The 26,349-nt window shown below is 36.4% G+C and overlaps 3 long non-coding RNA genes across 3 annotated transcripts in view; 2 read left to right on the top strand and 1 right to left on the bottom strand.

The window, feature by feature from the left end:
* LOC129058707 (uncharacterized) overlaps positions 1-818 on the top strand; it is a 67,928-nt gene extending 67,110 nt beyond the window's left edge. Inside the window, exon 7 of the long non-coding RNA XR_008524012.2 lies at positions 134-818. This is a non-coding gene — a long non-coding RNA (uncharacterized LOC129058707). The remainder of the gene's footprint in view (positions 1-133) is intronic.
* LOC129058710 (uncharacterized) overlaps positions 1-26,349 on the bottom strand; it is a 32,889-nt gene that overhangs the window by 2,426 nt on the left and 4,114 nt on the right. The gene's annotated exons all lie outside the window — the stretch shown is intronic.
* Positions 1,444-26,114, top strand: LOC129058709 (uncharacterized). Its single transcript, XR_008524014.1, has 4 exons — positions 1,444-4,091; positions 5,647-5,826; positions 25,886-25,944; positions 26,051-26,114. It is a non-coding gene; the product is annotated as an uncharacterized LOC129058709 (long non-coding RNA).

Here is a 26,349-nt window from a genome sequence, read left to right as displayed (position 1 = left end):
TAGAGATATAAATTAGTGAGGTGCCTAGTGATGATTTTTAAAAGTAGATAAATATACTATGCCAGGCCATCTTTAATGTTCTATACACTTTCTATCACCCTGTGAAATGGATATACTTGGTTCTATTTTTCAGATTGGAGACTGAAAAGAAGAGAAGTCAAGGAACTTGTCTAAGATCATCAAGCAAAAAATTTAAAGCTGAAGTTTCAATATTTTCTTAGAAAACAAGTTAGTGATCTCATTACGGAAGTTAAGTACAATATAATAAATATAAATACATTTAATATATTTAATTTGAAATAATCAAAATTTTCTTACAATGAAAGGATTTGTATCACTTACATATCATCAATGCAAAGCCAAGTTCTAAAGTGGCTCAAAGTATCAACCTTGGTCAAAATAGTCAAAACAGGCAAACTTTATGCATTAAAAATATCACTTAAGTGTATGTTGTCTGTCTTTAAGCTATTGCATTTTAGTTAGGACTAAAAAAGAGCTGCAACGTTAGTATGGTACTTGATATTTTACAGAAGAATTTCATGAGCATTTCAGTTTGGCGAGCTATAGACTTTGACAGTTAAGACATATGTGGTGTGATCACTCGTGGACTATCCCTTCACCTCCCTTTACCACCTAACGTTTTTTGCACTCCATTCAGAATTGGAACTGCTTGAAGAAAAGCATTAGCATACTTTTAGGAATTCTAGTTAAATTTCAATGCTACTTAAACAATATTCTCAAAATAGCCAGGGAGAATTATATTTAGAAGTATTTAATAAAAGCCTAAGTGTCCAGTAGAGAAAACCAATGTTTTAAGTAAAAAAAAAAGAGGTTAATCTTTCTAATAATTATTAACACTTTTCAGATGTCATTATAAAATCTGTAAGTTAAATTGGAAAATGAATGCAAGAATTCTCCCTCTCTTAAAAAAGTTGACCTAAAACAAACAGAAATGTACTCTTAAAAACTAAAATTTATTGCTTTTCATAAGGACCTGTAATAGAAACTGAAATTGCTATTCAATTGAGAAAGATTGCTGGGTCTCTTTTTTCTTCACATCCTTACCTCTCTTCTTCCCTGCTCGAATTTTCTTTTATTATTGCTGTTTTCCTTCTGAGTCCTGCGAGTCTCTTCTAGCAAGTGAAAGAGAGGGATGCAAAACTTCCCATGTACATATATATATATATATATATATTTTTTTTTTTTTTTCAGATCTGTTGCCCGGGGAAGAGGAAATGGTGCCATTGTTTTTTTCAAGATTTTCTAATGGGCATGAAAATTGCACTAATTTTCCAGGGTGTTGGAAGAAATTACAAAATCTTGAAAACCTATTATACATAGAATAGACTTACTGTTGTTTTCATAGGACTCTTCATATTCTTTAGGACAATCAGTTTACTTTATATATTTTACAGTAAACAGTGAACAAGTTAAGAGAAGAGACATGATTGTATGTATATTCGTATTACCAACATTTAGTGCAGTGTTTTATGTATGTGTATTAGATTCTTAGAAAAATACTTGAGAAAATAAATCTTGTCCCTTCCTCAATTTTTCTAGGCAGGAATGATTGGACTCTAGTACCTACATGTAGATAAAGTAATCTGGACAGAGCAATATAAAATAACCATCTCTGCGGTATGGCTGTCCCTTGAATTATCCTGCACAAAGAAATGCCAGAATGGCATTAATCTAAATGCTAGGTGGGAAAAATGAACACACTGCCTTCTAAATCACATCAGCATAGAGGAGATTAATGACCATTATTTAAAGACTAAATCAAAAGATTGCAGTAAAGGCAGTGCTTCCATTTTGGTATAAATTTAAAATATTTGCCCATTACAGACTAGCATGGCAGTCCCTTGAGTTTTAGTGAAAATTTAATTAAACAACTGAAGTAACATTTGTTGCCTTCACAAATGATAACACTTTTTTTGTTTGGTCAATACAGGACATTATAGTTTGTAAAGTATTTTGTGATATTTTAGCCTCTTTATTCTTCACACAAAAAAACCGAAGGTAGATATTATTGGGTTATTTTTATTTTGTGAAGGAGAAAATTAGGCTATTTAGCAGTTAGGTGGTGCTGGCTCTCTTGCACTCTGACACTTAAAAGTATGTGTTTACTATCTCTATTCTCCAAGAGCCACAAACATTTCTACTTTGCTTACTTTTCTGTCTTTACTACATTGCACAATCGCCAGCCCTGAGTAGATGTAAGAAAGATATTTTAAGATAAATTAGGGATCGTTATTTTCACTGTATTTCACTGCCAAGACACTGTACTAGGTCCTGGGGTTATACAAAATTAAGACAGATTTTTATACTCAAATTCTTTGCAATATATTAGGAAGTTGTAGTGAAAATGTCATTCTGGAAGGAAGAACAGAAGAAAGGAAGAAAGGAAGGAAAGAGGAAAAGATAGTAGGATTAAGAAATAATACTATTTTGTAATAGGCAGAATAATGGCTCCCCCAAAATATCCATGCCCTAATTCCTGAGATTTGTGAACATGGTATCTTCTGTGGCCGAAGAGACTTTACAAATCTGACTGGCATCCTGGACCTTGGGAGGAGATTATTGTGGTGGGCCAATATAATCACGTGAGTCCTTAAAAGCATAGAAACCTTCTCAGGTATGGTGAGATAGAGAGAGAGAGAGAGGGAGTAAAAGTGATGTGATATGAGGAGCTGACCTGCATTTGGCATCTTTGAAGATGGGGCAAAAGACCCATGAACCAGAAAGTGAGGGCAGATTCTAGCAGCTGACAAGAAAATAGATTCTCCTCTAAAACTTCCTGAAAGGAATACAGTTCTTCAGACACTTTGATTTTAGTTCAGTGAATCCCTTGGACCTCCAACCCACAGAAATGTCAGACGAATACATTTGTATCACTTAAGCAACTAAGTTTGTGGTAATTTGTTAGGGCAGCAATAGAAAACTGATGTATCTTTTTTTCCCACCTGAATAGCACAGGAAATATAAAACAGGGAAAACTGTTCATTAGAATTGAAAGCAAGGCAAAAGAACCATCTTAATTCAGACTTCTGTGTTTTCTACTACACACAGCAGAAATAGATTGAAATTAAAAGACCCACCAGCCTACATCTCAAAACTTTCCTTTGAAATAAGAACATGTCTTTCCTCCAAATAAACCAGAAGAGAGCCTATATCCCATGAATTGCCTTGACAGGAAAATGGCTGACAGGGACAGGCTGTGAGATTCCAAACAAGTATTTTAACTAGAATGCCTTTCGTTACTACAGATTAGCAGATGTCATAGCAATGGTAATGTCATTACTCAAGATTTCCTGACAGAAAGCCTGTAGTAGTGTACAGGTCTAGTAGTGACATCTTCCTGTTCCTAACAGAAAGCCTGTAGTAGCAGGGAGCAGTTTTTGAGAGTCTTCTTTGATGCAGGAAATGTTTAATAATCTGGATAGGACCCGAAAATTCAGATGACTGTATAGTTGTAATTAATATACGCAGCTTTTGGTGGAGATAGTAGTAGCCCCAGAGAAAGTTTTTCCTTGGCAGTAAAGTTCTTTGCTGTCTTAATGATTATTTTAGTCGACAAATGATCTTAAGAATCAAGGTTCTTCCTTCTCTGGAAAGAGGCATATTAACACTAGGTTTAGAAGTTAATTCAATACATTTGTCCCAAATAGGATAATCTATGCAAAGATGAATTTTTCCTACCAGGATTGCCAAAGTGCTAAATCATGCAAACTCTTCTCTGCATAATATTTATTTATTTATTTTTGTCTCTTAGTTCCTATTGTCATTCCATGCTTTCCTCTATATTTCTAAGGGACTAAAAGCCTGCAAAGTATATTTTTGTTAACTCCAAAGGACAGACTTTCAGGGCAGTTTACCAGGAGACAGCTTTTACAATGAGTGCACTGGCAAGAGGAAGGAAAAAGCCATTTTTGCTGCTTCATGTGTTGCCTACACAGCGACTGTTACAGTGGCTTCAGCAGAGTCAGTGGTGGTGTCAACAGCATCTGGAGCAGAGAGGGCAAGCTTAGTTCATATGAAGCAGCAATAGCAACAGAAGAAATGGCAGTGACATCACCCTCAGCTTGTTGGAGGTAAGTGTGACCTTATGGACTAAGGCAAGTGACCATAACACTCTCCAACAGCTGCTCACCATCCCCTTCATAATCTCCAGTCACTTCTCCAGAAAACCCCTTCCTTGAACTCTCTGCCATGAATTTATTTCTTTATATTCCTGTCTGTTTGATATCACCAGAGATGCTTTTATTTCCCAACTAAACTTTGGCTGCTTTGGTATATTTTAAAGAAGCAAACTCAGAAATAGGCTTTCAAGGATTGGAATGTGAGTTTGTTAATCTATTTGTCATCTGAAAGTTGTGACTTTTTTTGCCAGTGAATAATGGGCTATTTCTGTTTCATGTCAGCAAATGCAAAACTGTACATCAACTGGATTAAATTAAAGGCAAGTATGTGAGGCTGAAATGGGCTATTTTGCTTGATTATAATGGTAGGAATCATGAGTACATTGTGGAATACATGGGCTACTTCTGATTGCACTGGAGAGCTCAGTCAGTGTACATTCAGAAACACTGAAACCATCAGAGATATTTCAGTCTCCATCGGCCCCCTTCCAGAGGCACCACAATATGCAGAGAATAAAGGACTCCTTTCTTACTCCCACCTTCCAATTCATTATTACTTCCCTGTGACAGAAGCTAAATAATCAAGATGGTAAAGGATCAGTGGAAATAAAGCTTCCAGCTTCCTGCAGGGAAGGGAAATCACAAAAGGTTAGAGCAGGGCTAAGTGCCTATAGACAAATAACCAGCTCAGTGATTACATTGTTAACAAGTTTTATAGTTGGCCCTAAAAATGGTCTGTAAACATATACCAGTTCAAAATAGAAAATTCTAAAAAAAAAAAAAAATCCTATTTCTGAAGTATTTCTTATTTCTGAAATATCAGACTAAAAGAGAACTCCCAATTCTTTAATGGTAAAGAGAAAAATATAGATGCGAAAAATAAATTAAGAAAAAGGAACAAGGTGATTTTTTGTGGCACAGAGGAAGTAAGACATACATACAAAAGATAAATAATATCATCTGTTGAAACAACATATACTACACAGAACAGAAGTAAATTTTAACGAGCATCCATAAAAGTCAAAGAAACAAGTAAATTTCAAGTACTGTCTTTAAAAGTCAAGGAAACATGTATGAGGCAAAATAGTAGATTCAAGATTAGATGGAAGTACAGTAGAAGAAGATTGATATGGTTTGAATCTGTGTCCCCATCCAAATCTAATGTTCACTTATAATCCCCAGTGTTGGAGGTGGGGCCTGGTGGGAGGTGATTGGATCATAGGGGCAGTTTCTCATGAATGATTTAGTACCATCCCCCTAGTGCTGTTTTTGTGATAAAATTCCCGTGAGATCTTTCTTTAAAACTGTGTAGCACCTCCTCCCTCTCTCTTTTCCTGCGGCTCCAGACAGATGTGTCTGCTTCCTCTTCACCTTTTGCTATGATTTTAAGTACTCTGAGGCCTCCCCAGAAGCTGATGCCACCATGCTTTCTGAACAGCCTATAGAACCACAATGTAATAAAGCCTCCTTCCTTATAAATTACCAAGTCTCAGATAATTCTTTATAGAAAAGCAAGAGTGGACCAACACACATCCTGTGCCTGGAAAAGCCACAGACACTCAATGCCAGCCTGTGAGAGCAGCTGTGGTGGCTGAACCCTGAAAAATCACAGGGCTAGAGCTGCCGAAGCCTTTGGGAGCCTACCTCTTGCATCGGTGTGCCCTGGATGTGGGACATGAAGTCAAAGGTGATTATATTGTAGCTTTAGGATTTAATGACTGCCCAGCTGGATTTTGGACTTGCATGAGCTTGTAGCTTGTTCCTTTTGGCTGATTTCTCCCCTTTGGAATGAGAGTATTTACCCAATGCCTATACTCCCACTGTATCTTGGAAGTAACTAGATTTCTTTAAAAGAATTTTGATTTTATAAGCTTAAGAGAGTAGCATTGTCTCAGATGAGACTTTGGACTTTGGACTTTTGAGTTATTGCTGTAATGAGTTAAGGCTTTGGGGGAGATTGCTAGAAAGACATGATTGTATTTTGCAATGTGAAAGGACATGAGATGTGGGAGGGGCAAGGAGAAGAAGGATGTGCTTCAGATGTGTGTGCCCACCAAAAATTTATGTTCAATTGTACCCTCCAGTGTTAAAGGTGGGGCTGGGTGTGAGGTGATTGGATCATGGGGGAAGTTCTCATGATTTAAGAGCATGCCACTTGGAGGTGTCCTCAGTGATGTTGAGTTCTCATGAGATCTGGTTAACAGTGTGTGGCACCTCCTCCAACCTGTGCTTCTGCTCTCACCATGTGAGACACCTCACTTGCATTTGCTTTCATTATAATTGTAAGTTGCCTGAGGCCTCCCCGGAAGCTAAGCAGATGCCAGCATCATGCTTCCTGTACTGCCTGAAGAACTGTGAGTCAATTAAGCCTTTTTCTGTATAAATTACCCAGCCTCAGGTATTTCTTTAAAGGGATGCAAGAATAACCTAAGATGGAGATGAAAATGTAGCTGGAGGCAGTCTAAAGTAAAAGTGGAGCTTAGGGAAATTACTATATTAAAAATGTTTAGGTACAAAGTAGTTACTAAAGTTTTAGTGTTACATGGTGGTCAATAACAAGCTATTCTGTTGAAAGCTAAGTTAATGTTGTAATAGGTAAATTTGACAAAGAAAAACAAAACAAAACAAAAGCTAAGAGATGTTAAATGGATTAAAATAGAAAAGATAATTGACAGTGGAAATAGCAAGATTAAGTACAAGAAATAATTTAGTTACATAAGAGCTACTATGCCAGAGTTCTTCAGAGACATTCAATACATGCAAGAGATTATAGGATATGATTTAATTTTTCTTACTTTTATAGTTTTTTTATGCACACCACATGCTTACATGAGGCAAACCATATATGTTAATATTTGTCAGATACTAATACAGAAAAAAACAGCATAACAGATATAGGTAATTATTCTATATTTAAAGGGAAAATGTCATTAAAATATATTGTACTGATTCATTTTTCAAAAAAGGAAAACTATAGAATACTTGCATTATACTCAACTTTCTTCAAGTGTGGCATGATACATTTTCTAATTTAATTGAATCTGTAATATTTATGATATTTTTAGAACAAAGATTTCTGAGGACAGAGTGTCAGAAAATATGATAAAGAAAATTTAAATGGAAGTTACTATGTGACAATTAGTATTTTATTACTTTACATACACTAACTTATTAAATGCTTACGATAATGGTCTAAGATACAAATATTCTTATCTTAATTTTACACAGGAGAAAACTAAAACACAGAAAGTTCAAGTATATTACCAAAGTCACAGAAAAAGCTGTTGAGTTGACATCTGATTACAGTCAACCTGTATCAAGAGTCTGTTACCTAACTACTGTAAAATACTTTCACATTCTGACACTTGTTTATTGGCCACATTATTTTAAATGACCAATACTGTATATTTATCACTCAAGGTATTTTAATTATTTTACCATTCAATTATTTATTTAATACTGTTCTTAATTTTTTCTCCAAGAATGTATTGTCATATCTGTATCGATATGATAAAAATTAAAACTGAACTCTTTTCCCATTTAGAAAAAACGGGCAACTTGCTGCCTGTGCACATTTAATTTTACATAAACATGCTCTATGAAGCTAAAGCAAATCTGACCAATTTTCAATGTGAAAATAAAATATAAAAACTGTTATTGGAGTTATTTCTAAACAGAACTAACATCAGAATTGTTTGAATCATCAGAATTGTCTAATGGATTCTGATTTTTGGAAAAATTGGATTCAAATGAATCTTTGGGTAACAACTGTTCAAGAATGGTGTTAATATCACGTATAGAAATGCTGTTTTATAGGATTTGACATTTTCATCAATTGAGAATTACTATATTTTGCAAACAGAATACCACTACTAAAAAACAGAATGCTGTAAATAGAATGATGTCTTTTGTTTCTAAAGTCAATATTCGAGATCAATCCAAAAATAATAATAAAAGTGAGATATTTTGTGGTACACTTATCTCAGGGTAAATGCTGCAGCTGCAAGTGCCGCCAGTGTGTATTTTCAGGGAAAACAGGAAAAGGATTAACATGGGAAAATGGGAAAAAGGGTAACAGGTTAAGCATTCTCATAGTATTAAAAGAAAACTAATACAAAAAATATTTATTGAATGGAGTGATTTTTCCAGAGTTTAAGCCTCCCATGGTTTATAGTCTAAAAGTGGGAATCTGGCAAATGAACAACTATTTCTTTACAGTTACGAGTGCTAAGACCGAATTACCACAGACTAGGTTCAGTTAAGGAATTAAGTAGGGCATCTTTTACAAAGACAGTGGTAATGAGGTTAAAAATGTGACCAATATGAGACATATTAAGGATGTAAAGTATAAAATAATAATAGTAATTGACATTTTTGAATATTTTTAATGTACAAGTTACTGTCATAAGTGTTTCATAAGGGTTTTATTACTTAACTCTTATTATAAAAGCTATTAGTAAGCTACATTAACTTTATAGATAAAGGAAACTAGGCATCAGAGAGGCTACATAAGTAACCAATGGAATGTGATTGAAGTAATGTTATGTGACTTGTTAAGACAGATAGCAACTTCTACTTCTGTTCCTCTTAGAGTGTTGCACTGCAACTGCGAGGTAAAGAAGTCAGCTCAGACTTCTGGAGTGTGAGTGGTCATGTGGACTGTATTAGGCCATGCCTGCACTGATGTAAATAAATACTGAAGACTGGGTAATTTATACAGAAAAAAGGTTTAATTGGCTGAAGGCTTTACAGGAAGCCTCTAGGGTGGCCTCAGAAAGCTTACAATCATGGTGGAAGGTGAAGGGGGAGCAGGCATATCACATGGCAAAAGAAGGAGCAAGAGGAAGATAATAACAACAGTAAGGGGGGGAGGAATCACACACTTTTAAATAATCAGACTTATATCATGGATGAAAGCTGAGGTTCCTCAGACAATTGCCAACACCAGCTGACAGAAATTAGTGAAAACATCTAGTGAAGTCATCTTGAAACTTTTAGTTCAGCCAGTCCTCCAATAGGTGGTGTGCTGATAAATGTTTAACAATGCAGCTCTATGGGGAGGAAAATGCCTAATTTGTAGCATTTGGCATTTTCTGTCTAAAGACATCAATCATGGTAAATTTCAATCCATTAATGTGATGGTATCTGGTTTACAGAACTTCTGCAGCCATCAGCTCTCCTGTGTTGCTAAGAGTCAGCTCCAGCACAGAATTGTCTTCTGTTAAATGAAGCAGCATGAGTGAACCCAATTGAAACCACAGCAGAAAGTGCCTTGGAAGCTTGCAAAATCATGAGAAATAGAAATCATTGTTTTAAGTAACTAAGTTTTGGGGTATTCAGATACACATCATAGGACTAAAGAAAGCAATGAACAACAAAGAGACAAAATAAAAAGTATAATATTTAAAATATCATAAATGTTCAGTTGTCTCAATTATTAATAATAATGATATGTTGTTTTTTTTCTTAGTATTAGTTTAACTTCCTCTCTTCCTATTTGGATGTCTTTTATTGCTTTCTTTAGCCTGATTGCTCATGCTAGGGCTTCCATTAATATGTGAAATAGGAGTCATGGGAGTGGATGAATATCCTTATTTTGTTCTGGTTCTTAAGGGGAACGGTTCCAGCATTTGTCTCTTCAGTATAATGTTGGCTGTGGATATGATCACTCTTCAGGTACATACCTTTGATACTTAGTTTGTTGAGGGTTTTTAACATGAAGACATGTTGCATTTTATTGAAAGGTTTTTTTTATTCTGCATCTATTAAGATAATCATGTGATTTTTTAAATTTCTGTTTATTGATGAATAATATTTATTGATTTCCATGTGTTGAACTGACCTTGCATTCCAAGAATAACGCCTACTTGATCATAGTGGATTTATTTTTTGATGCACATCTAGATTCTGTTTGCTAGTATTTTGTTGAAAATTTTTGCATCTATGTTCATGAAGGAATTGGCCTGAAGTTTTTTATTTTTCTTTTATCTCTGCCAGGTTTTTGTATGATGATACTGACCTCATAAAATGAGTTACAGAGAAATCCTTCCGCCTCAGTTTTTGCAGTAGTTTCAGTAGTAATGGTACCAGCTCTTCTTTATACATCTGGTAGAATTAATCTGTACATCTATCTGATCCTGAGCTTTTTTTGGTTGGTTGGCTTTCTATTACTGAAACAATTTTGGAACTTGTTTTTGGTCTGTTGAAGGATTCAATTTCTTGTTGGGTCTTTTGAAGACAGCCTACAATTAGGTATTGCTTCTTTGTACAACTTGCCATTCGGTGCCTTTTACACAGGGCATGTAACCTAAGTTCAAGGTTCATGCTGATATGTGTGAATTTGGTTCTGACATTGTGTTGTTAGGTGGTTGTTATGCAGACTTGATTGTGTATTTGCTTATAGTGTCGATAGCCTATCCATTTCAGTGCCTTTTTGTGGTAGCCTGTAACAGTTTTTCATTTCCATATGTAGCACTCTTCAAGGGCCAATGCTAAGGCACACCTAGTAATAACAAATTCCCTTAGTGTTTGCTTGTCTGAAAAGGATCTTATTTCTCATTTGTTTATGAAGCTTTGTTTGGCTGGATGTGAAATTCTTGGTTGGCATTTTTTTTTTCTTTAAGGATGCTGAATATAGGCCCCCAATCTCTTTCAGCTTGTAGGGTTTCTGCTGAAAGGTCTGCTGTTAGCCTGATGGGGATTCCCTCTGTAGGTAACCTTTTCCTACTTTCTAGATGCAGTTAATATTTTTTTCTTTTACATTGGCCTTGAAGAATGTGATTACTATGTATCTTGGGAATGGTTTCTCATATAATATCTTGCATGAGTTCTCTACATTTTCTGAATTTGCATGTCTATCTCTCTAGCAAGGTTGGGACAGTCCTTATGGAAGTTATCCTCAAATATGTTTTTGAAGTTGCTTGCTTTCTTCTTCATAGATGTCAATAATTCTTTGATTTGCTCTCTTTACATAATCCCATATTTTTCGGAGGTTTTGCTCAGTTGTTAAAATCCTTTTTAAAATTTTTGTCTGCCTGATCTAATTTGAAGAGCTGGTCTTTGAACTCTGAGATTCTTTCTTCTAATCTGCTGTTAATATTTGTGATTGTATTATAAAATTATTCTGGTGAGTTTTTTCAGCTCCATCAGCTTGGTTTCATGCATTCTTAGAAGGGCTATTTTGTCTTACAACTCTTAAGGCATTTTACTGGATTCCTTAAATTCTTTGGAATAGGTTTCAACTTTCTCCTGAAATTCAATGATCTTTGTTGCCCTCCAGATTCTGAATTCTGTCTTTCATTTCAGCCATTTTTTTTTCTGGTTAAGAACTATTATGGGGGAGCTAGTGTCATCATTTGGAGGTAAGAAGACACTCTGGCCTTTAGGGTTGCCAGAGTTCTTGCACTAATTCTTTCTCACCTGGATAAGCTGATGTTCCCTTAACTGTTGTGTAATTTGATTATAGTCATTTGGCTTCATTCCTGGATATTTTTACAGGATGGAAGTTGTGTGAGGGTCTTTATTTGTGGCTGAATTCTTGTAATTGGTTTCACAGGCGGGTATATTAGTTTGGCTGCAATACAGTACCTGGCCCTTAAGTGTAATGGCTGGTAGGTGGGATCTTGCTCAGCCACGTTGCTCTGGTATACTTGCTTGTATTTGCAGTTGTGCTCACTTTCAGTGTTATGAGGATGTGGGTTTCTCTCCCACTTGAATGCTAGCTGAAGATCTCTGCTTTGTACTCCGAGGCTGTGCAATGCAGCTCTGAGAGAACTCAGGGTTTTTGTTGTCTCTGCAGTGGCATGGCAGAAGGGCTGTCAATTATTTCTGGGAGCCCCATCTCAGAGAATCACAGTGCTTCTGTCAATGGAAATGTTCAGCAAGGGGTGAGGTGGCTGTGCTGCAGGCCCAAGACAGGGGCCAAGCTTGGTGAAGAGTAATAGGTGGGATCTCACAAGGAAGAGAGACTGAACTCCCTTCTGTATGGTGGCTGTGGCATGCTAGAGTTGCCAGTGAAGCAACCAGGCTCTTTGTTTCTTCCCTAGGCCAAAGACAGTAAGGTCATATGGTTGCAGCTACAATGGCAGAGAGCTGTGGGTTGTCTTTAGGGATTCCTCCCTGGAGAAATTCAAAGCAGTCACCAACTGAAGCATTTAGGCAGCATCAGGGCAGCTGTGCTGGGGGCCCTGATTGAGAAGCCCTGCCCAGTGAGGAATAGCAGGGTTAGAGATCCACGTGGTAAGCAGTCTGGCCACTTTTGCATGAGTGAGTTTCAGTGTCCTGGAGGCCCGTGATACTCCTAGGTTGTTCACTCTTTCCCAGCCTTAGGGGAGTAGAGGTAGGAGTTGTAGCAACAGGAAAAATGGCAAGTGTCTCTGTTACCTCTGGAAGCTTCATCCCAGAGAAATGTAGGGCTGCTACTGGCCAGAGAATTAAGGTGGGAATAGGGAGACTGTGCTGGGAACACAGTTAGGGAGGTGCTGCCCAGTGAGAAGTAGCAAAGGCAGGGACCCCTGCGGAAAACAGTCTGGCTACTTGACTACATGAAAAGATCATCCTCAAGACACATAATTATCAGACTTTCCAAGGTCAACATTAAAGAAAGAATGTTAAAGGCAGCTAGAGGGAAAAGGCAGGTCACCTACAAAGGAAGCCCATCAGGCTATCAGAGGACCTCTCAGCTGAAGTCCTATACCCAGAAGAGATTCAGGGGCTATATTCAACATTCTTAAAGAAAACAAAAATCTTCAACCAAGAATATCATATCCAGTCACACTAAGCATCCTAAGTGAAGAAGAAAAAAGATCCTTTTCAGATAAGGAAATGATGATGGACTTCATTACCACTAGGCTTGCCTTACAAAAGATTTTGAAAGGAGCAATAAACACAGAAAGAAAAGACCATTATCAGCTAATACAAAAACACACTTAAGCACACAGACCAGGGTCACTGGACAGCAACCAACCAAACAGGGCAACATAATAACCAGCTAACAGTACAACAACAGGATCAAATCCACACATTAATACTAACCTTGAATGTAAATGTGGTAAATGCCCCACCTAAGAGGCACAGAGTGGCAAGCTGAATGAAAAAGTAACACCCAATGGTATGCTGTCTTCAAGAGACCCATCTCACATGTAATGACACCCATAGGCAAAAAATAAAGTGATGGAGGAAAATCAACCAAGCAAATGGAAACCAGAAAAAAAGCAGGGTTGCTTACTTAATTTTAGACAAAACAAACTTCAAACCAGCAAAAATCAAAAAAGACAAAGGGCATCGCATATTGGTAAATGGCTCAATTCAACAAGACCTAACTATCCTAAATATATATGCTCCCAACACAAGAGCACCCAGATTCATAAAGCAAGTTCTTAGAGATGTACAAGGAGAAATAGACTCCCACATAATAGTAGCGTGGCACTTCAATACTTCACTGACAGGATTAGACAGATTATCAAGGCAGAAAATTAACAAAGATATTCAGGACCTGAACTCAACAATGGACCAAATGGATATGATAGACCTCTGCAGAACTCTCCACACAAAAACAACAGAATGCACATTCTTCTCATCATCACATGGCACATACTTTAAAATCAACCATGTACTTGGACATAAAAAAATCCTTAGCAAATGTAAAGGAACTAAAATAATACCAAAGACAACCTTAGGCCACAGTGAGATAAAAATAGAAGTCGAGACTGAGAAAATTGCTCAAAATCATGCAATTAGATGGAAACTAAACAACATTCTTCGGAATGACTTTTGAGTAAATAATGAAATAAAGGCAGAAATAAAAATGTTCTTTGAAAATAATGAGAACTAAAACACAACATACCAGAATCTCTGGGACACTGCTAAGGCAGTGTTAAGAGGGAAATTCATAATACTAAATGTCCACATCAAAAGTTAGAAAGATCTCAATTTAACAACTTAGCATTGCAACTGAAAGAATTAATTGAAGCAAGACCAAATCGACCCCAAAGCTAGCAGAAGACAAGAAATAACAAAAATCAGAGCTGATCTGAAGGAAGTCAAAACAAGATAAACCATTCAAAAGATCAAAGAATTCAGGAGTTAGCTTTGAAAACATTAATAAAATAGGCCACTATCCAGACTAGTAAAGAAAAGAGATAAGATACAAATAAACACAATTAGAAATGACAAAGGGAATGTTACCACTCATCCTGAAGGAATAAAAAAATAACCATCATAAACTACTATGAACACCTCTATGCACACAAACATGCACACAAACTAGAACACCTAGAAGAGACTGATAAATTGCTGGAAACATACCCCTTCCCAAAACTGAACCAGGAAGAAATTGATTCCCTGAACAGACCAGTAATGAGCTCCAAAATTGAATCAGTTATAAATAGCCTACCAATGAAAAAAAGCCCAAAACCTGATGGATTAACAGCTGAATTATACCGTATGTACAAAGAAGAGTTGGTGTCATTCCTACTAAAATTATTCCAAAAAATTGAGGAGGAGGGACTTCTCCTCTACTCATTCTATGAGACCAGCATCATCTTGATACCAAAATCTAGCAGAGACACAGCAATAAAAGAAAACTTTAGGCCAATATACCTGATGAACACTGATGTAAAATTTTCAACAAAACGTTTATAAACCAAATCCAACAGAATATCAAAAAACTAATCCACCACGATCAAGTAGGTGTCATCTCTGGGATACAAGGTTGGTTCAACATGTGCAAATCAATGAATGTGATTCATCACATAAGCAGGACTAAAGACAAAAACCACATGATTATCTCAATAGATGCAGAAAAGGCTTTTGATGAAATTCAACACTGCTTCATGTGAAAAACTGTCAGCAAACTAGGTATTGAAGGAACATACCTCAAAATAAGAGCCATCTATTTAAAAAAAACACAGCCAACATCATACTACATGGGCAAAAGCTGGAAGCATTCCCCTTGAAAAACAACATAAGACAAGCATGTCCTCTCTCACCACTCCTATTCAGGACAGTATTGGAAGTCCTATTCTGGGCAATCAGGCAAGAGAAAGAAATAAAGGACATCCAAACAGTAGGAGAGGAAGTCAAACTATCTCTGTTTGCAGACACAATTCTGTATCTGGAAAACCCCATAGTTTTGGCCCAAATCCTCTTTCAGCTGATAAAAATTTCAACAAAGTTTTAGGACACAAAATCAATGTACAAAAATCACTAGAATTCTTACATAGCAACAATGCCTAAGCCAAGAGCCAAATCAGGAAGGCAGTCCCATTCACAGTTGCCAAAAAAAGAATAAAATACTTAGGAATACAACTAAGAAGGAAAGTGAAGGACCTCTTCAAGGAGAACTATTAACCACTGCCCAAGAGAAACAGAGAAGACACAAACAAATGGTAAAAAATCCCTTGCTTATAAATAGGAAGAATCAAGCATTAAAATGGCCATACTATCCAAAGCAATTTACAGATTCAATGCTATTCCCATCAAATTATCAATGACATTATTCACAGATCTAGAAAAAACTATTTTAAAATTAATATGGAACCCAAAAAGATCTGAATAGCCAAAGCAATCCTAAGCAATAGAAACAAAGCTGGAGGCATCATGTTAGCCAACTTCAAACTATACCACAAGGTTATAGTAACCAAAGCAACATGGTTCCAGTACAAAAACAGGCACATAAAACAAAGGAACATAATAGAGAGACCAGAAATAAGGCCTCACACCTATAACCATGTGAACTTCAACAAAGATGACAAAAGCAATGGGGAAAAGACTCCCTATTGAATAAATTGTTCTGGGATAACTGGCTAGCCATATTCAGAAGATTACAACTGGACCCTTTCCTTACACTGTATACAAAAATTAATACAACATTGATTAACCTAACTAAAACACCAAAAACTATAAAAACCATGGAAGATAACCTAGGCTATACCATTATGCAAATAGAAATGGGCAACGATTTCATGACAAAGACACCAAAAGCAACAAAAGCAAAAATTGACACATGGGATCTAATTAAACTTGAGATTCTTCACTGCAAAAGAAACTATAAACAGAGTAAACAGATAACCTACAGAATGGGAGAAGATTTGCAAACTATGCATCTAGCAAATGTCTACTGTCCTGCATCTATTAGGAACTTAAACACATTTACAAGAGAAAAACAAACAACACCATTAAAAAGCAGGCAAAGGACAGGAAAAGATAATTTTCAAAAGAAGACGTACATGTGGCCAATAAACAGGAAAAAAAGCTCAACATCACTGATCATTAGAGTGTAATCAAAACCACAAGCAAATACCATCTCACACCACTCAGAATGGTTATTACTAAAAAGTCAAAAACTAACAGATACTGGCAAGGTTGTGGAGAAAAGAAAACAATACACTCTTAGTGGGAGTATAAATTAGTTCAACTATTGTAGGAAGCAGCATGGCAATTCCTCAAAGAGCTAAAAGAACTACCATTCAACCCAGCAACCCCATTATTGGGTATATACTCAAAGGAATATAAGTGATTCTGCCATAAAGACTTAATCACACAAATGTTTGTTGCAGCACTATTCACAATAGCAAAAACATGAAATCAACCTAAATGTCCATCAGTGACTGGATAAAGAAAATGTGGTACATATACACCATGAAACCCTATACAGTTATAAAAAAAAAGAGGTCATGTCTTTTACAGGAACATGGATGGAGCTGGAGGCTATTCTCCTTAGCAAAGTAAAACAAGAACAGAAAACCAAATACCACATGTTTTCACTTGTAAGTGGGAGCTAAATGATGAGAATTCATGAACACAAAGAAGAAAACAAGAGACACTGAGGTCTTCTTGAGGTTGGATGGGAGCAGGTACAGGAGTGGAAAAGATAACTATTGGGTACTGGGCTTAATACCTGGGTAATAAAATAATCTGTATAACAAACAGCTGTAACATGAGTTTACCTGTGGAACAAACCTTCACATGTAATCTAGAACCTGAAATAAAAGTCAAGAAAAGAAAATGTCAAAACACACACACACACACACACAAAGAGAAATTACCAACTGGGCAGAGGGCAGCCCTCACTATACACTGAATCTGACAGCAGCTTGATCTTGGTCTTCCCATTCTCCAGAATTGTAGGGAATACATTTCTGTTCCTATTAAATGGCCAGTTTAAGTTCTTGTGTTTTAGTATCATCAACAGACCTAAGACAAAAAAGAATCTAATGGTTTAACATTCAAAAATTAAACTATTCAGAAAAAAATACAAGAAATGCATATAGTAAAATTTAGCAAATATTAATTACAACAGCATTTAGCAAACTGGTAAGAGATCTTCTTCAATCTATTAAGTACAGAAAATCTACATAATTTATCAGGCAGTTGGGTTAAATTTAAACATATCTTCTGAGATTTGTAATATGTAACATATGAATATTAATAAAGTTGCTAATACAAGGTCAATATACAAAGATTGCTTCCAGCTTTTAAACACCAGCAATGAACAAATAGAAAATAAAAATTTTAGATGCAGTGTTTTGCTATGTTACCCAGGCTGGCCTTAAACTCCTGTGCTTATGCAATCCTCCCACCTCAGCCTCACAACTAGCTGAGATGACAGGAATGCACCACTGTACCTGGCTACCAGAAAATACAAAAAAAAAAAAAAAAAAATTCCAAGGTCAAAAAAAATCAAGTATCTATGAGTAAATATATCATACAACCCATACAACCTCTATGTTAAAATTTAAAAAAAATGAAATATTTAAATAAATGAAGAAATACGAAATGTTCGTGGGTTCAAACACTCAAGATTATAATGACGTCAATTTTCCCCAAATTATTCTACAGATTTAATACAATCCTAGCAAAATCTCAGCAAGGTTTTTCATAGAAAATAAGAGGTTTATTTAATTTTTTAATAAAAATGTAAAGGGCTGATAGCAACCAAGCTGATATTGAAGATCAATAAAGCTCTTGAACTCCAGCTATCTTATCAAGAGTTACTATAAAAATATGGTAACTAAGATGCTATGGTATCAGCATAATAAAAGATAAATTGACTGGTGGAACAGAAGAGGAAACTCAAAACAGAATAACAAATATTATGTCATGTGATTTATTAAAAAGAGGAACAGTAGAGGAAAGATAGTCTTCTGCATATGTTACAGAGGCTCAATTTTGTGTCAATATATTAAAAAAAAATACACTTGACCCTAAGTTAAACAATGAAAAACACTATTTTTCAGGTGAGTTTTGAGCTAATTAAGGTAAAATAATAAGTTTTAGAAGAAAATTAAAGAAACTTAATGGCTGTGAGGTATACAGAGATTTCTCAAACTGAATACTAACAGCAGTAATCACAAAGGAGATAAAAACATAAATTGGATTATATATAACATACAGCATTAAGACATTAAAAAAGCCATGATGTGGGAGAAATTTTTTTATATATATTCAATACATGACTCATATCCATAATATGTAATGAAATTCTAATAAGTATGAGAAAGAGAATCCCTTGAAAATATTGGTATTTCATAAAAGAGGACATTCAAATGAAAAGTTACTGAGTTTCATTTGAAAGTTTAAATTAAATCCATAATCTGAAACCACTATACACTCACAGGAATGGCAAAAGTAGAAAAAAAAAAAAGACAAACAATATAAAATGTTTGAAAAGATGTAAAGTAACTGCAACCCTTGCTTGTATACTAATGCTGGAAATGCAAGTTTGTGTCGACAATTCCATAAACCATTTTAAGTATCAAATAGAGCAGAATCTATCTATCTATCTATCAATCATCTCTCGATAGATAGATGCATCTATATATTTATACATATTTATATTCCATTAATCTGCAATTTTATTTCTCTTTTCAGCATATATCTACATAAATGCACAATAAATCACGTACAGGTACATGCACAGAAACTCTATTAAAATAAACCCCTCCAAAAAACAAAGATTTATTATCTATTTTATTGACAATAAATTTGTTGCATACATTGAATAGAATACTTCATAGTGACAACAGTGAAAGAACTGGGACTAAAATCAACACAAATGAAAGAATATAAAAGGGTAAATAATATATTGTGTAATTTATATAATTTTAAAAACAGCAGAAATCAATTTATGGTGTTGAAAATTAGTATCATGGTACTACTCTTTTCCCATGGTCTTTGCGACCCACAGACCATGAGATTCTCTCGGGTGCCTACACCAGCAGGGCCCTGGATTCCAAGCACAAAACTGGGTGGCCATTTGGGCAGACACCGAGATAGCTGCAGGAGTTTGTTTTGTACCCTAGTGATACCTGGAACACCAGTGAGACAGAACCATTCACTCCCATGGAAAGGGGGCTGAAGCGAGGGAACCAAGTGGTCTAGCTTAGTGGATCCCACCCCCACAGAGCCCAGCAAGCTAAGATCTACTGGCTTGAAATTCTCACTGCTAGCATAGTAGTCTGAAGTCCACCTGGGATGCTTGAGCTTGGTGGGGGGAGGGGCATCTGCCATTACTGAGGCTTAAGTAGGTGGTTTTCCCCTCACAGTGTAAGCAAAGCCATAGGAAGGTCAGACTGGGTGGAGCCCACTGTGGCACCACAAATCCGCTATAGCCAGACTGCTTCTCTAGATTCTGCGTCTCTGGGTAGGGCATCTCTGAAAGAAAGGCAGCAGCCCCAGTCAGGGGCTTATAGATAAAACTCCAATCTCCTTGGGACAGAGCACCTGGGGGAAGGGGTGGCTGTAGGCATAGCTTCAATAGAGTTAAATGTTCCTGGCTGCCAGCTCTGAAGAGAGCAGCAGATCTCCCAGCACTGCACTCAAGCTCTGCTAAGGGACAGACTGCCTCCTCAAGTGGGTCTCTGACCCCCGTGCCTCCTGACTAGGAGACACCTCCCAGCAGGGGTCGACAGTCTCCTCATACAGGAGAGCTCCAGCTGGCATCTGACAGATGCCCCTCTGGGACAAAACTTCCAGAGGAAGGAGTAGTCAGCAATCTTTGCTATTCTGCAGCCTCCACTGGTGATACACAGGCAAACAGGTTCTAGAGTGTACCTCCAGCAAACTGCAGCAGACCTGCAGAAGAGGGGCCTGTTAGAAGGAAAACTAGCAAACAGAAAGCAATAGCATCAACATCAACAAAAAGGATGTCCATGCAAAAACCCCATCCGAGGGTCACCAACATCAAAGACCAAAGATAGATAAATTCATAAAGATGAGGAAAAACCCGTGCAAAAAGGCTGAAAATTCCAAAAACCAGAATGGCTCTTCTCCTCCAAAGGATCACAACTCCTCACCAGCAAGGGAACAAAACTGGACAGAGAATAAGTTTGACAAATTGACAGAAGTAGACTTCAGAAGGTGGGTAATAACAAACTCCTCCGAGCTAAAGGAGCATGTTCTAACCCAATGCAAGGAAGCAAAGATCCTTGATAAAAGGTTACAAGAATGGTTAACTAGAATAACCAGTTTAGAGAAGAACATAAATGACCAGATGGCGCTGAAAAACACAGCATGAGAACTTCATAATGCATACACAAGTATCAATAGCTGAATTAATCACATGGAAAAAAGGATATCAGAGATTGAAGATCAACTTAATGAAATAAAGCACGAAGACAAGATTAGAGAAAAAAAATAAAAGGAGTGAACAAAGTCTCCAAGAAATATGGCACTATGTGAAAAGACCAAACATATGTTTGATTGGTATACCTGAAAGTGACAGAAAGAATGGAACCAAGCTGGAAAACACACTTCAGGATATTATCCAGGATAAATTCCCCAACCTAGCAGGACAGGCCAACATTCAAATTCAGGAAATACAGAAAACACCACAAAGATACTCCTTGAGAAGAGCAGTTCCAAGACACATAATAATCAGATTCACCACAGTTTAAAGGAAGGAAAAAATGTTAAGGGTAGCCAGAGAGAAAGGTTGGGTTACCTACAAAGGAAAGACCATCAGGCTGACAGCGGATCTCTTTGCAGAAGTCCTACAAGCCAGAAGACAGTGAGGGCCAATATTCAACATTCTTAAAGAAAAGAATTTTCAACCCAGAATTTCATATGCAGTCAAACTAAGCCTCATAAGTGAAGGAGAAATAAAATCCTTTACAGACAAGTAAATGCTGAGGGGCTTTGTCACCACCAGGCCTGTCTTACAAGAGCTCCTGAAGAAAGCACTAAATATAGAAAGGAAAAACCAGTACCAGCCACTGCAGAAACATACCAAAATGTAAAGACCATAGACACTATGAAGAAATTGCATCAACTAACAGGCAAAATAACCAGTTAGCATCATAATGACAGGATCAAATTCACACAGAACAATATTAACCTTAAATATAAATGGGCTAAATGCCTCAATTAAAAGACACAGACTGGCAAATTGGATAAAGAGTCAAGACCCATTGGTGTGCTGTATTCAGGAGACCCATCTCACATGCAAAGACACATATAGGCTAAAAACAAAGTGATGGAGGAAAATTTAGAATGGAAACCAAAAAAAAGAAAAACAACAAAAAAACAGAGGTTGCAATCCTAGTCTCTGATAAAACAGACTTTAAAACAACAAAAATTAAAAAAAAGATGAAGGGCATTACATAACGGTAAAGGCATCAATGCAACAAGAAGAGCTAACTATCCTAAATATATATGCACCCAATGCAGGAGCACCCAGATTCATAAAGCAAGTTCTTAGAGCCCTACAAAGAGACTTAGACTTCCACACAATAATAGCGGGAGACTTTAACACCCCACTGTCAATATTAGACAGATCAACGAGACAGAAAATTCACAAGGATATTCAGGACTTGAACTCAGCTCTGGACCAAGCACACCTAACAGAATCTACAGAACTCTCCATCCCAAATCAACAGAATATACATTCTTCTCAGCACCACATCACACTTATTAAAACTGACTACGTAATTGAAAGTAGAACACTCCTTAGCAAATGCAAAAGAACAGAAATCATAACAAACAGTCTCTCAGAACACATTGCAATCAAATTAGAACTCAGGATTAAGAAGTTCCCTCAAAAACCTAGAACTACATGGAAACTGAACAACCCGCCCCTGAGTGACTACTGGGTAAATAACGAAATTAAGGCAGAAAAAATAAGTTCTTTGAAACCAAAGAGAACAAAGACACAATGTACCAGAATCTCTGGGAGATAGCTAAAGAAGTGTTTAGAGGGAAATTTATAGCTCTAAATGCCCACGTGAGAAAGGAGGAAAGATCTGAAATTGACACCATTACATCACAAAAGAACTATAGAAGCAACAGCAAACAAATTCAAAAGCTAGCAGAAGACAATAAATAACTAAGATGAGGGCAGAACTGAAGGAGATAGAGACACACAAGAAAACCCTTAAAAAATCAATAAATCTAGGAGCTAGTTTGTTTTGAAAAGATTCACAAACTAGATAGAATGCTAGCCAGACTAATAAAGAAGAAAAGAGAGAAGAATCAAAAAGATACATTAAAAAGTGATAAAGGGGATATCACCACTGGTCCCACAGAAATACAAACTACCATCAGAGAATACTATAAACACTTCTTTGCAAATAAACTAGAAAATCTAGAAGAAATTGATAAATTCCTGGATGCATACACCCTCCCAAGACTAAACCAGGAAGAAGTTGAATCCCTGAATAGACCAATAAAAAGTTCTGAAATTGAGGCAGTAATTAATAGCCTACCAACCAAAAAAAGTCCAGGACCAGATGGATTCACAGCCAAATTCTACCAGAGGTACAAAGAGGAGCTGGTGCCACTCCTTCTGAAACTATTCCAAGCAATAGAAAAAGAGGGACTTCTCCCTAACTCATTTTATGAAGCCAGCATCATCCTGATACCAAAATCTGGCAGAGACAAAACAAAACAACAAAATTTCAGGCCAACATTACTGATGAACATTGTTGTGAAAATCCTCAGTAAAATGCTGGCAAACCAATTCCAGCAGCATATCAGCTTATCCACCACAATCAAGTCAGCTTCATCTCTGGGATACAAGGCTGGATCAACATACACAAATCAATAAACGTAATCCATCATGTAAACAGAACCAATGACAAAAACCAGATGATTGTCTCAATACATGCAGAAAAGACCTTTGATAAAATTCAACATCACTTCATGCAAAAACACTCAATAAAATAAAACTCAATAAACAGGCATTGATGGAACATATCTCAAAATAATAAGAGGTATTTATGATAAATCCATGGCCAATATCATACGGAATGTACAAAAGATGGAAGCATTCTCTTTGAAAACCAGCACAAGACAAGGATGCCCTCTCTCACCACTCCTATTCAACAGAGTATTAGAAGTTCTGGCCAGGGCAATCAGGCAAGAGAAAGAAATAAAGGGTATTCAATAGGAAGAGAGGAAGTCAAATTGTCTCTGTTTGCAGATGACATGATTGTATATTTAGAAAACCCCATTGTCGTAGCCCAAAATCTCCTTAAGCTGATAGGCAACTTCAGCAAAGTCTCAGGATACAAAATCAATATGCAACAATCACAAGCATTTTTTGCACCAATAATAGACAAACAGAGAGCCCAATCATGAGTGAGCTCTCACTCACAATTGCTACAAAGAGAATAAAATACCTAGGAATACAACTTACAAGGGATGTGAAGGACCTCTTCAAGGAGAATTACAAGCCACTGCTCAAGGAAATAAGAGAAGACACAAACGAATGGAAATACATTCCATGCTCATGGATAAGCAGAATTAATATTGTGAAAATGGCCATACTGCCCAAAGTAATTTATAGATTCAATGCTATCCCCATCAAGCTACCATTGACTTTCTTTGCTGCATTAGAAAAAACTACTTTAAATTTAATATGGAACTAATAGAAGAGCCTGCATAGCAAAGACAATTCTAAGCAAAAAGAACAAAGCTGGAGGCATCATGCTACCTGACTTTGAACTATATAACAAGGCTACAGTAACTAAAACAGCATATTACTGGCACCAAAACACACACACACACACACACACACACATATATAGACCAGTGGAACAGAACCAGAGACCTCAGAAATAACACCACACATCTACAACCATCTGATCTTTGACAAACCTGACAAAAACAAGCAATGGAGAAAGGATTCCCTATTTAATAAATGGTGTTGGGAAAACTGGCTAGCCATATGCAGAAAACTGAAACTAGACTCCTTTCTTACACCTTATACAAAAACTAACTCAAAATGGATTAAAGACTTAACTCAAAATGGATTAAGACCTAAAGCCATAAAATCCCTAGAAGAAAACCTAGGCAATACCATTTAGGACATAGGGATGGGTGAAGACTACATGACTAAAACACCAAGAGCAATGGCAACAAAAGCCAAAATTGACAAATGGGATCTAACTAAACTAAACAGCTTCTGCATGGCAAGAGAAACTATCATCAGAGTGAAGAAGCAACCTACAGAATGGGAGAAAAGCAATCTATCTATCTCACAAAGGGTTAATATCCAGAATCTACAAGGAAATTAAATTTACAAGAAAACAACAAACAGCTCCATCAAAAAGTGGGTGAAGGATATGAACAGACACTTCTCAAAAGAAGACATTTTTGTGGCCAAGAAACATATGAAAAAAAAAGCTCATCATTACTGGTCATTAGAGAAATGCAAATCAAAACCAAAATGAGATACCATCTCACACCAGTTAGAATGGCAATCATTAAAAAGTCAGGAAACAACAGATGCTGGAGAGGATGTGGAGAAATAGGAACGCTTTTACACTGTTAGTGGGAGTGTAAATTAGTTCCACCATTGTGGAAGACAGTGCAGAGATTTCTCAAGGATCTTCAACCAGAAATACCATTTGATCCAGCAATCTCATTAGTGGGTATACATCCAAAGGATTATAAATCATTCTACTATAAAGACACATGCACACATATGTTTATTGCAGCACTATTCACAATAGCAAAGACTTGGAACCAACCAAAATGCCCATTAATGATAGACTGGATAATGAAAATGTGGCACATATACATCATGGAATACTATGCGGCCATAGAAAAGGATGAGTTCGTGTCCTTTGCAGGAACATGGACGGAGCTAGAAACCATCATGTTCAGCAAACTACACAGGAACAGAAAACCAAACACTGCATGTTTTCACTCATAAGTCAGAGTTGAACAATGAGAACACACGGACACAGGGAGGGGAACATCACACACTGGAGCCTGTTATGGGGTGGAGGGCTTGGGGAGGGATAGCATTAGGAGAAATACCTAATGTAGATGATGGGTTGATAGGTGCAGCAAACCTGCACATTCTACACATGTATCCCAGAACTTCAAGTATAATTTTAAAAAAAGAAAGAAAATTAATATCATGGTTAAACTTCTATGGAGTTTAGTTACTGAAAGTAGGCATTAACAGAGTTTTCTCATATATTAGCAATGTTCTTCACCTTAAATTGCTCCTGTTTATAAACATGTGTTTGGCTGGTAAAAAATTCATAAAGCCATTTAATATTTCTGTACTTTCTGCATAAATTTTATATGTCAATAAAAATGTTAAGCAAAAATGAACAAAACCAAATAAAAAGACTGATCAGTTAACAAGGGTTTTGGTAGCATGAGTATGACTCTCTGGTTTTTGGTTTGAATGACTTGGATTGATACTACTACTCACAGAGAGGGAAAAAGCAGAAATCGAAGTAGATGCAAAAGTAAAATGATTGGTTTCATTTTGGATATATATTATTTTTCAGGAGCCTATGGCCCAGCTAATGAAAAATACAGAAGTCTGAATAGCAGGGGAAAGCTCTGGGTAAGCTTGAGGATGTTGACAACATTTTAAAAGTAATAGAAACATTGGGAAAAGTATGTGTTGACAGATAATGTAATTTATGTTGTTTTAAAATTTTACATTTCAGGTATCAGCAATATATTCAAGTAGAGATAAACAGAAGAAGATGTGAAGAAGTCAATGATAGGGTGGTAAGTATGGTTATCTTATTGCATTACATGAAATCATTGTCTCTTGGGGGTAATATAATATGGAGAACATGGTTCAGTAGAACAAAAGTGTTCTTGGTTCTTGGTTTTTGGAAAATAACTATTAATCATATAGGAAAAAAAGACATACAAAGTATTAAGCCATTTTTTGGGAAGTAACAGCCTAAACATTTTGGGGGGAGAAAGAAGTAATCATCATTATTTCACATTCTATAAA

This window comes from Pongo abelii, chromosome 2, assembly GCF_028885655.2.
Source record: "Pongo abelii isolate AG06213 chromosome 2, NHGRI_mPonAbe1-v2.0_pri, whole genome shotgun sequence".
NCBI classification, from domain to species: Eukaryota; Metazoa; Chordata; class Mammalia; order Primates; family Hominidae; genus Pongo; species Pongo abelii.
The sequence above is the reverse complement of the archived record's forward strand: the minus strand, read 5'-3'. Positions and strand labels throughout refer to the sequence as shown.